Here is a 15,829-nt window from a genome sequence, read left to right on the forward strand (position 1 = left end):
GATATTCTGGTGTGATTCTGTTAGTAAACAGCCTCAGTAGGCTAGTAACAACCAGTTCCTAGCGTTGTATACGAGAATAAAAAATCAAATCACAGGTAAAATTACTCATGTGTGCACTGAATCCTGTTATACTGAATACGATGTTTCAAGGTATGTGGGTGTAGTTATTTCGTAACGCTAGGGTAGCGCGTGAATTGAGTCACGTAATACAACGTGATGTCGAAGGGCATTTTAGTGATTAACGTTGAGTTGTCAGTAGTCAGTGTGAAAATTTAAACTTCGTCAATCGAACAAAGAATGTCTATAGTGAAAACGTTTTTTGGATGTAAATCGTTTATAACGTTAATGAAACATTCGCGATAAAATTGATCACTGAATTTAGACCAACGTGTTCAGTCACTAACACCGAACATTGCATTTCGCCTGGAAATATGGAACATGTTCACGAGACTATCGTAACACGTCCACGGAAATCGCTAGACGTCTATCCCCCCAACTAAGCATCAAACTAATGTCATTCTAGAACATTTTCAAGCTGTTACATATGCGTTAATGCAAAGTACGAGTCATGCAAGCATTAAAACGGATTATGCACAACAACACTACTGAGGAGGGTTACTCGTGCACATCGTTGACGGTCTTAACTACAACTTAGACGAAACATGGTTCCAGCTTAGCGGGTACGTGGACTCCAAAACACATGCCATTGGTCAGCAGGCAATCCCAGGGAACGCCCTGAGGTGCCTCTTTATGGTTTGGAAATAGGCATTTGGTGTTCAGTTCGAGGTCAACGCACTGTAGGCTCCATTTTCTTTAACAACACTGTGAAGCTCAAGTGTATGTAACGCAACTGTTGCAACCATTCATAGCGCAGCTAAAGGAGGAAGAATGAGAGTACGCGTTTTTCCAGCAAGATGGTGCTATGGCGCATACTTAACGGTTTTCAGTGTCATACGTGTATGAGGGTTTCGGAAAAGAACGGACACTTTCTGAAGATTTTTGACCTTCCAGATCGCCTGATGTTCCTATTTATGATTTTAATTCGTAGGGTAATTTAAAGTGTAAAGTCTACAGTAGCAACCCGCATGCAAGAGAAGAATTAAAAAAAAAAAAAAAACATTCGTAATGCGTTTGCGGAAATCAACCAAATGAATTGGAAAAATTTTCTAAAAACAACCTGAGATGATCTGAGTTTTGTATCGAAGTTTATGATGAACATTTTCAGCAATTCCTGAATATTATTGACCTGTTGAATGTTCAGCACTGTTTTCATAATAATAATAATAAAATAAATTCCCTGCTCTGTACTATACGTTTACAATATTCGAGTGAATTATTTGTATGTTGTTCATAGGACATGGGGCCTCTTATATTTTGACCACATTCATAGGTTATGAAGGTGGTGTTTGAAATTTAGTGAAAAGATCTTGCCGCAATAAAAGCCGCATTTGTTTTAATGATTGCAACCGAAGTTCACTTATCATATCCGTTACACTACATTCCCTATTTAGTGTAGTACAAAACGAGCTGCCTTTCTTAGAGCCTGTTCGATTTCTTCCGTCACCCATATGTGGTAACGATAGGGAAACACTTTACCAGGCCTGTCGCATCTTCTTTCTCCGGTCTTCCGTTTTTCTTCCCCACGACATTAACTATGTGATCGTTCCAATTAAGTTGTTCCTAATTGTAATTCCTTGACATTCTTTAAATTTATGATTTATCGTGTAACCAAAATTTAAACCGAGACAGATGGCTCCGCGGTTAGCACACTGGACTTGCATTCGGGAGGATGACGGTTCAAACCCACGTCCAGGAGTCCTAGGTTTTCCGTGATTTTTCTAAATCGCTTCAGGAAAATGCTGGGATGGTTCCTTTGAAAGGGCACGGTCGACTTCCTTACCCAACCTATGGAACCGATGACCTCGTGGTTTGGTCTCTTCCCCTCAAACCAACCAGCTAACCAAAATCGAACTTCTTTTCGTACTCAAGTGGATGCCCTCACACTTTACGTTATTCAGAGACAATTACCACAATTTCACACCATACAGATACCGTCTATGTCAGTTTGCAGTTTCGGTATTCTGATAATTGTGCTAGACAATACATGGCATCATCTTCTGCAAACAATCTAAGAGGGCTGCACACATTGTCTCCTGAAATCTTTTGTAGAAATTAGGAACAGGCGAGGGCCTATAACACACCCTTGGAGAACGCCAGAATTCATTTCTGTTCCACTCAATGATTTTCCGTCGTTTACTACCCACTGTGACCTTTGTGCCAGGAAACCACGGATCCAGTCACACAACTGAGGCAATACTCCATAGGCACGCGGTCTGATTGGAAGTCCCTTGCGAGGAACGGTGTCGAAAGACTTCTCGAAATCTAGAAATATGGAATCAATTTGAGATTCCCCGTAGATAGTTCTCATTACTTCATGCGAGTAAACAGCTAATTGTGTATTACAAGAATGATATTTCCTGATTCCATGCTGTGTGTCAACAGATCGTTATCTTTCAAGGAAATTCACATAATCGTTTAACACAACATACGTTCCAAAATCCCATTGAAAATCTTGGTCAGCGATATGGATCTGCAATTTAGCGGATTATCGCATTTACTTTCTTAAGTACTTGTGAGACCAGTGCAACATCCTATTTCACAGATATTCCTCCACAAGGAGGCACTATGTATGATTGCCCCCTCTGGAATGTGAACCGGGACGACGTATTGGTCAAGTTTGAGCTATGTAACCGACTGCGAATGGTGCTCAAAAAACACAGCAGACCTAGCATTCACCCCCAAACGTCAAGTCAGCAACGCCACAGAGTTTTGTGTCTTCACGCATGTACATCGCAGAAAATGGTATGCTGCAGAAGAAGACTATTCATCCTTGATTGGAAATATTCTTTTACACATGTTTACGAACACACTAACTCGTCCCAGAATTGATGTTTTATTTTTTAGTTCTGTATCATCGTCATACTAATGCCAATGCTCTTGGAGGAGACAAACAATTAGGGATTAGTGTTTAATCGATTTTCCATAACCGGTTTATCCAAGTCTTCGACTGACTTCTATCTTGTCTTCATCATCTGCTATATAACGAACTGGGAGACGTATCTACCTGGAACAATGTCTCGTGGTTATTATTAATAGGACATACGTGATTTTAATTCACTTAATAAACTAGATAAACTTTTTTCCGTAATACGGCATTCCTTCACCTCTGGTAATGACCTTCGAGGTGAAAAATCCTGCCACTCTGTCATTCGGAATCGCCATTAAACTATCACTGACGATGTAGGTCAGTTGAATCATCTGAGGAGAAAAGCCACATAACATATAACCATATATATTAGAGCACTGTTGTGTAGAAACCAACCTTACTGTTGCAGACAGTTTTTATCTTCCGTCTTCTCAGCAATAATCTTACATATTACAGACAAAAATCGCCAAATTGCGGGTACGTGATAAACAGACCAGTATTCCTTCTCAAAACGATATCAAACGTATAAATTTTCTACATCTCATAAAAGGGTCTCTTGTTACACTTCACCTTTCAAAACAAACAATGTTAGCTTTAGAAACCATTTATGTTTTCCTTTTCGCTGTCAATACCAGCGAACTCTGAGACCCTGAAAGGTCGCAAGAGAACAGCGAGTTTACGCAAACACAGCAGAGAAAGAATAACTACGCGCGGCTCCGCGAAAACAAGAGCAAGAACGAAGGAACGCCAAGTGTTGCGAGGTATAGTGAAACTGAAAAATAGCAAAAGATAAAATATTTTTAATTACATCATGATGGAAATTTGTCCTGAAATAACATCATACAAAACCTAATAGCTGTTCCTAGTGTCATCGTCCTGTCGACCCCGGTGGATGTAGACCAGAGCACCATTTTCTAACGATAGAGATTCTACTAAGAAATCGATTGAAGGTAATGGACTTATTGCGCGCAGAGCAGGAAATATTTGTAAGCTCTTGCTACTTTATTTTTCTATTTAATATAGCAGCTGCCCTACTATTGGGTGCCGTTTCTAAATTTAAGACTAAACATAAATTAGCAATCAGTAAATTATGGGCAGTGTGTTACAGTATTATTAGGGAATATTTATATACTACCCTTGGAAAAGGCCTTTAGAATATTTTCCCATTTTATAACAGCAGGAAAAAGTATTATAACGTGTAATTTTTGCCTCCGAAAAATGTGACTTCTAATTTCGAGTTTTCAGGCTTTCTAGTTGCGGACTGCGAATAAACACTGAAATTTAAAGAATTAGTAACATAACCTTCATTCGTACCACATGTTTCTCTCAGAAATAAAGAGTTCTGCATAATTGTCGATTACTCTGCCGACGTTTCAGATATAACAAGAAAAATTCTCAGTGTTTGCGCATCTTGACGCAGAAGTAACATTTCAACTCTTTCTAAGTATCACCATTGACAACTGCACGAACACTAGCGAAAGCAACAGATGTTCTTAATCCTTGTCTCTTTAGAAGTATCAGTTGATCACATTTGGTCGCAGTAAATACGCGCCTCAGCTTCTTGATATTAGGATGTTGGGTCTTTCAAAGTGGTTTCATCAGTGCTTGAATCAGAGTCTTTCTCACCATAATCTTGCTACTTCGTGACTGATTCCTTCTTATGGAGAGCTTGCTAGCCCAGTTCTTGAAGGTCTACCAGATGCATCACACGAATCTCTTGGAATAGGGTTTGTTGAAGGTGTTGCCTTTCCCGTAGTCTTGGTATTTACTTTCTTTTTACCTTCAGGCAGGGACTCCTCCAAGACTTTTTTAAAAGGACATGTCGTCAGCACTGTTGCTTTACCTGCTCTTGGTGTTGTATTTTATATTGGGAGCATAGTAGGAGGGCTGATTTCAAAAGCAGAAGCCGCTGTTTCTTGCATCCCGTTAACTGTACTCGACAACGGCCCTGGTATAGCTTCTGAAACCTTGCCAGCATATGCTGCACACTGCTGAAGACGAAAATCCATTGATGAAAAAAAACGAGGGGTCTCAATGATAGATCCCACATTTCTTGAAAGTATTTGAAGATGCTTCTGTTACTGCGGTTCTGCAATAGGCCTACCCATCAATATTCCAACATCTTTATCTCTCAATCACTGGATAGCTGACACTTGGAATAAAATTCGGAACATTTGTTTTTAAAAACTGACGTCTAATTTCGGGTACGCGAAATAGTGCTATTACTAGCCGCTGTTAGGGCCCAACCCTTAAGTGAGCGATGGACGACACTTCCATCACTTACATAAGAAAGAGTACGCTTCAGATTATTGCCTCATATTAAATATTTTGAAAGTGCATCTCACAGGCGTTGAAGAAGGACTTACAACTGAACTCTGTAGAAAATGTTTGTCATCAACACAATGCAAAAAAGAAAAAGAAAAAGAAAAACACCAGTGCAGAACGAAACGTTAGCTGGATGGGCGCCAAACTCACAACGGGGTATCAGAATGACCTTCGCTACAGGTTGTTGGACCAAGCTACGGAGTGCAGCACCAAACAGGGGATATATTTAGCTACCCCGAAATGGGAAACTACCCGAAATATTGGCCCACTACCTTACAATTTTTGCCTTTGATACTTTGGGAAATCTAGAAGTGATCCCTGAGTGCTGTCAAAATTGTGTGTAGGAACTTTATCCCGCTTGAAGTGTACACTTCTCAGGTGGTACGAATGACAACTTAATGGGATAAATAATGTTCTATATGTGTACTGTACTTTTCTGTGTTCAGTCAACCAACACCACTGTGCCAGTGTACCTTATGGCTACTCACAATAACATGAATAGATCACATAAATAAAGCAAGACTCTTCGAAGAGGAAAGGTCACTTTCAAAAGTAATGTCCGAGCAATTCTTGAATAAAATATTTTACATTGCGGGAAACCTCACCCAAATTTCAACTGTTTCAATCAAACAATCCGCATTGCCTGTAAAATACTTCTACAGGAAGTCATAAGCGGTTTCGCGTCTGAGATAATGGGGGGGGGGGGGGGATATAAAAGACTCAAAGAAGAGCGGTAAGAATCGTTACTGGTTGTTTAGTAAGCGTGAGATTGTCACAGTATAACGCTCACCCCAACAGTAAAAAGCTCGTCCATACACTGGCCAACGTGATCCCCAGACGTATTTTGAGCTGACCATCTACGGGACGCAGTGGAACGAAAAGTTACTCACGCGACTCGTTCACTCAATATTCTTTAAACCTATGCGAGTGAGGAAGCAATAACGTACGCCAAAGCAGTATTCTGCACCTGCGTTATGGGCAGCTTTCCACAGACACCGGAAGCATTGCTATGACTCGTATGAATATGGATTTTCAATACGTACCCATACCTGGCACAACAGAACCATTTCAGATATTGATCTGAGAATGTTTTCTGCAATCAGTATGTACTGATGTACTGCATTTACAATGAACCTGACTGACCTGGGAAGTCGTCAGAAAGCGTTGCGATATTCCTGCAGTGTATTTCGTTATTCTTAGGATTACTACAAAGCTTTGACAGCAAATATTCATTGATGACCGAATTTAATCATACCAGAAACTTTATATACACTCCTGGAAATTGAAATAAGAACACCGTGAATTCATTGTTCCAGGAAGGGGAAACTTTGTTGACACATTCCTGGGGTCATATACATCACATGATCACACTGACAGACCCACAGGCACATAGACACAGGCAACAGAGCATGCACAATGTCGGCACTAGTACAGTGTATATCCACCTTTCGCAGCAATGCAGGCTGCTATTCTCCCATGGAGACGATTGTAGAGATGCTGGATGTAGTCCTGTGGAACGGATTGCCATGCCATTTCCACCTGGCGCCTCAATTAGACCAGCGTTCGTGCTGGACGTGCAGACCGCGTGAGACGACGCTTCATCCACTCCCAAACATGCTCAATGGGGGACAGATCCGGAGATCTTGCTGGCCAGGGTAGTTGACTTACAGCTTCTAGAGCAAATTGGGTGGCACGGGATACATGCGGACGTGCATTGTCCTGTTGGAACAGCAAGTTCCCTTGCCGGTCTAGGAATGGTAGAACGATGGGTTCGATGACGGTTTGGATGTACCGTGCACTATTCAGTGTCCCCTCGACGATCACCAGAGGTGTACGGCCAGTGTAGGAGATCGCTCAGCACGCCATGATGCCGGGTGTTGGCCCTGTGTGCCTCTGTCGTCTGCAGTCCTGATTGTGGCGCTCACCTGCACGGCGCCAAACACGCATACGACCATCGTTGGCACCAAGGCAGAAGCGACTCTCATCGCTGAAGACGACACGTCTCCATTCGTCCCTCCATTCACGCCTGTCGCGACACCACTGGAGGCGGGCTGCACGATGTTGGGGCGTGAGCGGAAGACGGCCTAACGGTGTGCGGGACCGTAGCCCAGCTTCATGGAGACGGTTGCGAATGGTCCTCGCCGATACCCCAGGAGCAACAGTGTCCCTAATTTGCTGGGAAGTGGCGGTGCGGTCCCGTACGGCACTGCGTAGGATCCTACGGTCTTGGCGTACATCCGTGCGTCGCTGCGGTCCGGTCCCAGGTCGACGGGCACGTGCACCTTCCGCCGACCACTGGCGACAACATCGATGTGCTGTGGAGACCTCACGCCCCACGTGTTGAGCAATTCGGCGGTACGTCCACCCGACCTCCCGCATGCCAACTATACGCCCTCGCTCAAAGTCCGTCAACTGCACATACGGTTCACGTCCACGCTGTCGCGGCATGCTACCAGTGTTAAAGACTGCGACGGAGCTCCGTATGCCACGGCAAACTGGCTGACACTGATGGCGGCGGTGCACAAATGCTGCGCAGCTAGCGCCATTCGACGGCCAACACTGCGGTTCCTGGTGTGTCCGCTGTGCCGTGCGTGTGATCATTGCTTGTACAGCCCTCTCGCAGTGTCCGGAGCAAGTATGGTGGGTCTGACACACCGGTGTCAATGTGTTCTTTTTTCCATTTCCAGGAGTGTAATTTGATTATAACTTACAATGGGAAGCTATCCACCATGAAATGAAATACCCGAAAAACCTTATTTTAAAGTATAGAGATATGTATTTCCTACCAACCATCACAGCCATTCATCTGTAACCAGCATGGCTATCGGGTCTCTAGGCACATTCAGCATTCAAAAATCTGGTGAACGTCATCGCATGCCCGTCAAGTGCGCCCCATTAATGATGTCACAGTCCACGCCCTTCATATCCATGACGTCATTATGTGATATTTCGTGCCTCCTTTCAATGACATCATCTCCGCAGCGCCTTCCCTTTACAATGCTTCAATGAGATCGATTTTACTCGCCATTAAAGCAAACCAGCCTTTCACGCCATAGAATTTTAGTAACTATAGAAATAAAAACAACCAATCACAATGTAATTATCACATCCATGTTAAAAATATGAGAAAGTCATGTATTTGCACCACTGTATTATTTAACAAAAATGTTCGCATGAAGTGCTGCACTTGGATGTCCTTTTTGTGCACAAAGTTAGATGAGTTCAGTCAACCCTGGATGCTCGTGTAAAATTTAAAACAGTCTTGATCGCAACCTTCTTAAAATATTTTTTTATTGGAAAGAGTGACCGGTTTCGACTCTATGAAAGAGTCATCATCAGACTCAAGAGCGGTGGATGGACACTGCTAGATGAGTTTCGTCAACCCTCGATGCTCGTGTAACTGCTGAGAGTATGACAGGTCTGAACGTTGACACAGACAGTTTAGCGGCCGAATGCGCATAATATTTTGCTAATTCGTATCGACATGGGGTACTCTGTCTTACTAAAAGAGTTATGAGGTAAGCTGAAATTTATTTTTATTAGTACAGTTCGTACTAATTAGCGTTTCTTCTTTCATTTATATCTTATAATTATGTGTTGTGTTTAACACACTAATCAGCATTAATATAGTATTAGACATGATTGAAAACAGTCTGACAAAGTTCGGATAGTTTTTCAGTTTGACGCTTGTGCATAGTATGTTGGTAGCATTTCGTCGCCTTGCCTGTTATGCTGTGTAGCAGACTTTAAAGCTGTGCGGATCAGCATAACGAAAAGGTGAGGGTTCTCGCTCGTTTTGTCCACGACTGTACATCACCATTCTGTCATGCAGTGAAACATCGGTAGAACACTACGTAGGAAATCAGCGTACATTGTACTATTTAGATTGCCATCGATAAAATGGGGGCCACTAATTCTTCCTCCCATAGCGCCGCACCATACATTAACCTACCAAGGCCGCTGATGTTCCACTTGTCGCAGCCATCGCGGATTTTCCGTTGCCCAATAGTGCATATGATGCCGGTTTACGTTACCGCTGTTGGTGAATAACGCTTCGTCGCTAAATAGAACGCGTGCAAAAAATCTGTCATCGTACCGTAATTTGTCTTGTTCCCAGTGGCAGAACTGTACACGACGTTCAAAGTCGTCGCCATGAAATTCCTGGTGCATATAAATATGGTACGGGTGCAATCGATGTTGATGTTGCATTCTCAACACCGACGTTTTTGAGATTCCCGATTCTCGTGAAATTGGCTACTGATGTGCGGATTAGCCACGATAGCAGCTAAAACACCTACTTGGGCATCATCATTTGTTGCAGGTCGTGGTTGACTTTTCACACGTGGCTGAACGCTTCCTATTTCCTGAAATAACGTAACTATCTGGCGAACGGTCCGGACGCTTGGATGATGTCGTCCAGGATACCGTGCAGCATACGTAGCACAAGCTCATTGGGTATTTTGATCACAATAGCCATACATCAACACGATATCGACGTTTTCCGTAATTGGTAAACGGTCCATGTTAACACGGGTAATGTATCACGAAGCAAATACCGTCCGCACTGGCGGAATGTTACGTGATACCACTTACTTATACGTTTGTGACTATTACTGCGCCATCTATCACAAAGCGAATAAAGTGGTCCAACCAAAACATTCATATTTCTTTTTCGTACTATACGAATATGTAATAAAAGATGGGGTTTCCATTTTAAAAAACGCAGTTGATATCCGTTTGACCTATGGCGGCGTCATCTACCGGGCCAACCGTAGCGCCATCTGATTTCCCCCTGCAAGCTAGACGAGTTTCGTTCTTTGTAGTTATTTCGTCTGATGCTTATTTCGTGAGATATTTGGTCCGGTCATTATCAATGGACCACCCTGTATATGTTGTCAGAGGTTTTTCATCACGTCGTCATATGCAGTACAGTGTAATCGCGTACAGTTCAGTATTCTTCTAAGTAGCTAAGTAGCCGTAGTGATCCAAGAGCTTTTCTCACTTGTTCGTTTTTGGTTACTCACTTGTTATACGCTGAAAGCATCTTCTATACTCGTTACCTCTTAATAACTATGATCAGAGTTTGTTTCCTGTAGGGAGATGCAAGGCTACATCTTTGTGTGGTTTCGCGGTGAGTTTTGTGGTGTCGATAGCCGCGATGCCAGGGAGCAGGTGCAAGTACTTAAGCTGCCACTACGACCGACACCGACGTTAGCGCCCTCTAGGAGTCGCTGGCAGATGTAACAGCTCCGCTCCAGATTCTGCCCATTTGATCAAGAACAGACGGCCGGGACACTTCGCTTCAGCTTCGCTTCATATAGTTTGCTCTACTTACAACTGGTTTAAGGGTTCCTCATTATTACAAAGTTATGTATGCCCTGCATACAGGGTGTTACAAAAAGGCACGGCCAAACTTCCAGGAAACATTCCTCACACACAAAGAAAGAAAATATGTTATGTGGACATGTGTCTGGAAACGCTTACTTTCCATGTTAGAGCTCATTTTATTACTTCTCTTCAAATCACATTAATCATGGAATGGAAACACACAGCAACAGAACGTACCAGCGTGACTTCAAACACTTTGTTACAGGAAATGTTCAAAATGTCCTCCGTTACCGAGCGTACATTCATCCACTCTCCGTCGCATGGAATCCCTGATGCGCTGATGCAGCCCTGGAAAATGGCGTATTGTATCACAGCCGTCCACAATACGAGCACGAAGAGTCTCTGCATTTGGTACCGGGATTGCGTAGACAAGAACTTTCAAATGCCCGCATAAATGAAAGTCAAGAGGGTTGAGGCCAGGAGAGTGTGCAGGCCATGGAATTGGTCCGCCTCTACCAATCCATAGGTCACCGAATCTGTTGTTGAGAAGCGTACGATTACTTCGACTGAAATGTGCAGGAGCTCCATCGTGCATGAACCACATGTTGTGTCGTACTTGTAAAGGCACATGTTCTACCAGCACAGGTAGAGTATCCCGTATGCAATCATGATAACGTTCTCCATTGAGCGTAGGTGGAAGAACATTAGGCCCAATCAAGACATCACCAACAATGCCAGCCCAAAATTTCACAGGAAATCAGTGTTGACGACGTGATTGCACAATTGTGTGCGGATTCTCGTCAGCCCGCACATGTTGATTGTGAAAATTTACAATTTGATCACGTTGGAATGAAGCCTCATCCGTAAGAGAACATTTGCACTGAAATGAGGATTGACACATTGTTGGATGAACCATTCGCAGAAATGTACCCGTGGAGGCTAATCAGCTGCTGATAGTGCCTGCACACGCTGTACATAGTACGGAAACAACTGGTTCTCCCGTAGCACTCTCCATACATTAACGTGGGCAACATTACCTTGTACAGCAGCAGCTTCTCTGAAGCTGACATTAGGGTTATGATCAACTGCACTTAGAATTGCCTCGTCCACTGCAGGTGTCCTCGTCGTTCTAGGTCTTCCCCAGTGGCGAGTCATAGGCTGGAATGTTCCGTGCTCACTAAGGCGCCGATCAATTGCTTCGAACGTCTTCCTTTAGGGACACCTACGTTCTGGAAATCTGTTTCGATACAAACGTACCGCGCCACAGCTATTGCCCCGTGCTAATCCATACATCAAATTGGCATCTGCCAACTCCGCATTTGTAAACATTGCACTGACTGCAAAACCACGTTCGTGATGAACACTAACCTGTTGATACTACGTACTGATGTGCTTGATGCTAGTACTGTAGAGCAATGAGTCGCATGTCAACACAAGCACCGAAGTCAACATTACCTTCCTTCAATTGGGCCAACTGGCGGTGAATCGAGGAAGTACAGTACATACTGACGAAACTAAAATGCGCTATAACATGGAAATTAAGCATTTCCAGCCACATGACCACATAAAATCTTTACCTTATTTATGTGTGAGGAATGTTTCCTGAAAGTTTGGTCGTACCTTTTTGTAACACCCTGTATATTTATGCACCAGTAAACCACTTTTACTTTCTTGCAGTACCGACGTGTATTACCTTTTCCTGCTCCTACTCACTTCCTTCATTAGGCCAACTTTTCAGTTTTCAGGGGCAGACCGACGCGCCGCCTTCCAGGTGGGACACAAAGAGTTTCATGTAAGTTGGTGTTCCTAGTCAATCATTTACCACTTGTTCTGAAACGCATTGTGAGTGGTTTAGCAATGACGCTTTGTAACTACTTAGGGGTAGGTGTTGTGTTTGTTTTGTGTGCGAACTACTTGGCGGATTTACTATTAATATTATTCGGTCTCAAGGTTTGCGTCAGTGAGCGTGTGTCTCTCCGTTGTGTGTGTGTGGGCACTACATCTTGGTAGAATGTTTTGTAATGCTCTGTGAGGTTTCCAGGGTGATTTATGTTCACCATGCATGCGGAACTTCTGGTGGTTTAGTCCTATTCCGGATGTTTCGTTGTGTCATCTGAACATGGGGAAATGAGTAGCACAATTTGGCTGAAGTACTGTGTTGAATTTCCATAAGAGTGACTGCGCCATTCGCGTTGTGACTTCAGTCAGGTACAGCGCAACTTACAGAGACTTTTCGCTATGCTTCTGAACGTGGGAGTGTTTTTGAACTGTTTCCTCCGCTGGCACATGATTTACTAATTTACTGGAAGTAGTGGCTGGCTATTGTCATGTTCTGACGGCAACAGGTTAGGGTTCATTTCCTGCGAGAGGCTACGACAAACGTTTGTCAGAGTGGTTTTGTTGTGAGTTTGGTTTGCTTGTTTATTCCTTGTCAGTGAAGTAGCACTTGTACCGGAATCGTTTTTTGCTCCATAGCGAGTGGTACCACAATGACGCGTGATAGGTGACTAGGCCCACATGTGTCGTGGCGAAGCAGGTGAAAAATTAGCTGCTTACAGTTTGTCTGGTGTCTTCTATTGGGTGCAATTTTTGGAGATATTTGTGGCATCAGTTTGATATCATAGATTGATTCTATTTCTCAGTGGTATGGAACGAGTAGTAAGTTTATTGACGACTAAATAAGTTTAGCATGTTATTCGAGAGAAACGACCAGAATGTCTTGTGTGTGTACTGTGTGGAATATTGAGGTGGTGGTGGTGGTTAGTGTTTAACGTCCCGTCGACAACGAGGTCATTAGAGACGGAGCGCAAGCTCGGTTTAGGGAAGGCTTGGGAAGGAAATCGGCCGTGCCCTTTCAAAGGAACCATCCCGGCATTTGCCTGAAACGATTTAGGGAAATCACGGAAAACCTAAATCAGGATGGCCGGAGACGGGATTGAACTGGAATATTGAGCAACTAAATGGAGGCAGGAGACACCACTGTCCTTTAGATGATCACTCGGTGGCGCTCTCCTTGGAAAAGACGTTTGGAAGACAGTATTAAATCTGACTGTCTTTTATTAATAGGTTTTCATGATCCTCTTGATTGTATGGTTGTTGAACGAGCGGGAGCGTCTCTACTCATGTCGTCACCTTGTATTATTGTGTACCTCCCTTGAGTACTCTCGTTTTGGCGCATAGTATCACCCCAAGCCAGAGTGATAAATATTTTCTAAATAAACAAACGCCAAATGGAGATATTATGTTTTTGTAATCCAATTAGGGCTACAAAATATGTTATCAACACAGCTTTACCCAGCAGTAAAACTGCTCCTGCCATAAAACGACATACGCAGTCTTTTCCAATCTGTTTTTACTATACTACTGAAACGGCGGCTCACTGAAGCCATTACTCTTATTTTCACGTAAAAGTCGGATCCCTCATGCTTCTTTTCGTACATAAAAAGGTATGTACGTTATCTTATTGGGATATTTCATCTTCTCGAACTACTTTATTAAAAATAATTACTGATGCTGCTACTGCTGCTACTACTACCTTAGGTCTTCCGTACTTCAGTAATTCTACTACGATACCTTCAAGACCATTGAATAAATCTCCACTTCATTCTGATCTTCTCGAACTCTTCCCTACCCACAGTAAGAAAATCTTCCAAATGATTCTTCCACTCACAAATGGCATTCGCTCTGGCTCTTCCTCTAATTTTAGCGGAAGTTCTCATTTGGCGCGTAAATCACCAAGCTTATTATGCCTTTTCCTATACAACTAAATGCACTACGTATGCCCATTTCATCCCCTACAACTCTTCTTCAGCTCGAAAAATCGTGATTTTGTACTTCATTCATAATTTTGTTCCAGTGATCTCTGCCTTCCCGCCTTTCAATTCCATTATAATTTAAGTCGATGATCTAATGCATCAGCATGATTTAACAAGTCAAACAAAGATCATAGAATGTCCCTAATACATACTTAGAACAAAACATCTAGGTTTACATTGTTGTTGTTGTTGTCTTCAGTCCTGAGACTGGTTTGATGCAGCTCTCCATGCTACTCTATCCTGTGCAAGCTGCTTCATCTCCCAGTACCTACTGCAACCTACATCCTTCTGAATCTGCTTAGTGTACTCATCTCTCGGTCTCCCTCTACGATTTTTACCCTCCACGCTGCCCTCCAATGCTAAATTTGTGATCCCTTGATGCCTCAAAACATGTCCTACCAACCGATCCCTTCTTCTAGTCAAGTTGTGCCACAAACTTCTCTTCTCCCCAATCCTATTCAATACCTCCTCATTAGTTACGTGATCTATCCACCTTATCTTCAGTATTCTTCTGTAGCACCACATTTCGAAAGCTTCTATTCTCTTCTTGTCCAAACTAGTTATCGTCCATGTTTCACTTCCATACGTGGCTACACTCCAAACAAATACTTTCAGAAACGACTTCCTGATACATAAATCTATATTCGATGTTAACAAATTTCTCTTCTTCAGAAACGTTTTCCTTGCCATTGCCAGTCTACATTTTATATCCTCTCTACTTCGACCATCATCAGTTATTTTACTTCCTAAATAGCAAAACTCCTTTACTACTTTAAGTGTCTCATTTCCTAATCTAATTCCCTCAGCATCACCCGATTTAATTTGACTACATTCCATTATCCTCGTTTTGCTTTTGTTAATGTTCATCTTATATCCTCCTTTCAAGACACTGTCCATTCCGTTCAACTGCTCTTCCAAGTCCTTTGCCGTCTCTGACAGAATTACAATGTCATCGGCGAACCTCAAAGTTTTTACTTCGTCTCCATGAATTTTAATACCTACTCCAAATTTTTCTTTTGTTTCCTTTACTGCTTGCTCAATATACAGATTGAATAACATTGGCGAGAGGCTACAACCCTGTCTCACTCCTTTCCCAACCACTGCTTCTTTTTCATGCCCCTCGACTCTTATGACTGCCATCTGGTTTCTGTACAAATTATAAATAGCCTTTCGCTCCCTGTATTTTACCCCTGCCACCTTTAGAATTTGAAAAAGAGTATTCCAGTCAACATTGTCAAAAGCTTTCTCTAAGTCTACAAATGCTAGAAACGTAGGTTTGCCTTTTCTTAATCTTTCTTCTAAGATAAGTCGTAAGGTCAGTATTGCCTCACGTGTTCCAACATTTCGACGGAATCCAAACTGATCCTCCCCGAGG

This window comes from Schistocerca gregaria, chromosome 6 (assembly GCF_023897955.1).
Source record: "Schistocerca gregaria isolate iqSchGreg1 chromosome 6, iqSchGreg1.2, whole genome shotgun sequence".
In the NCBI taxonomy this organism is placed as follows: domain Eukaryota; kingdom Metazoa; phylum Arthropoda; class Insecta; order Orthoptera; family Acrididae; genus Schistocerca; species Schistocerca gregaria.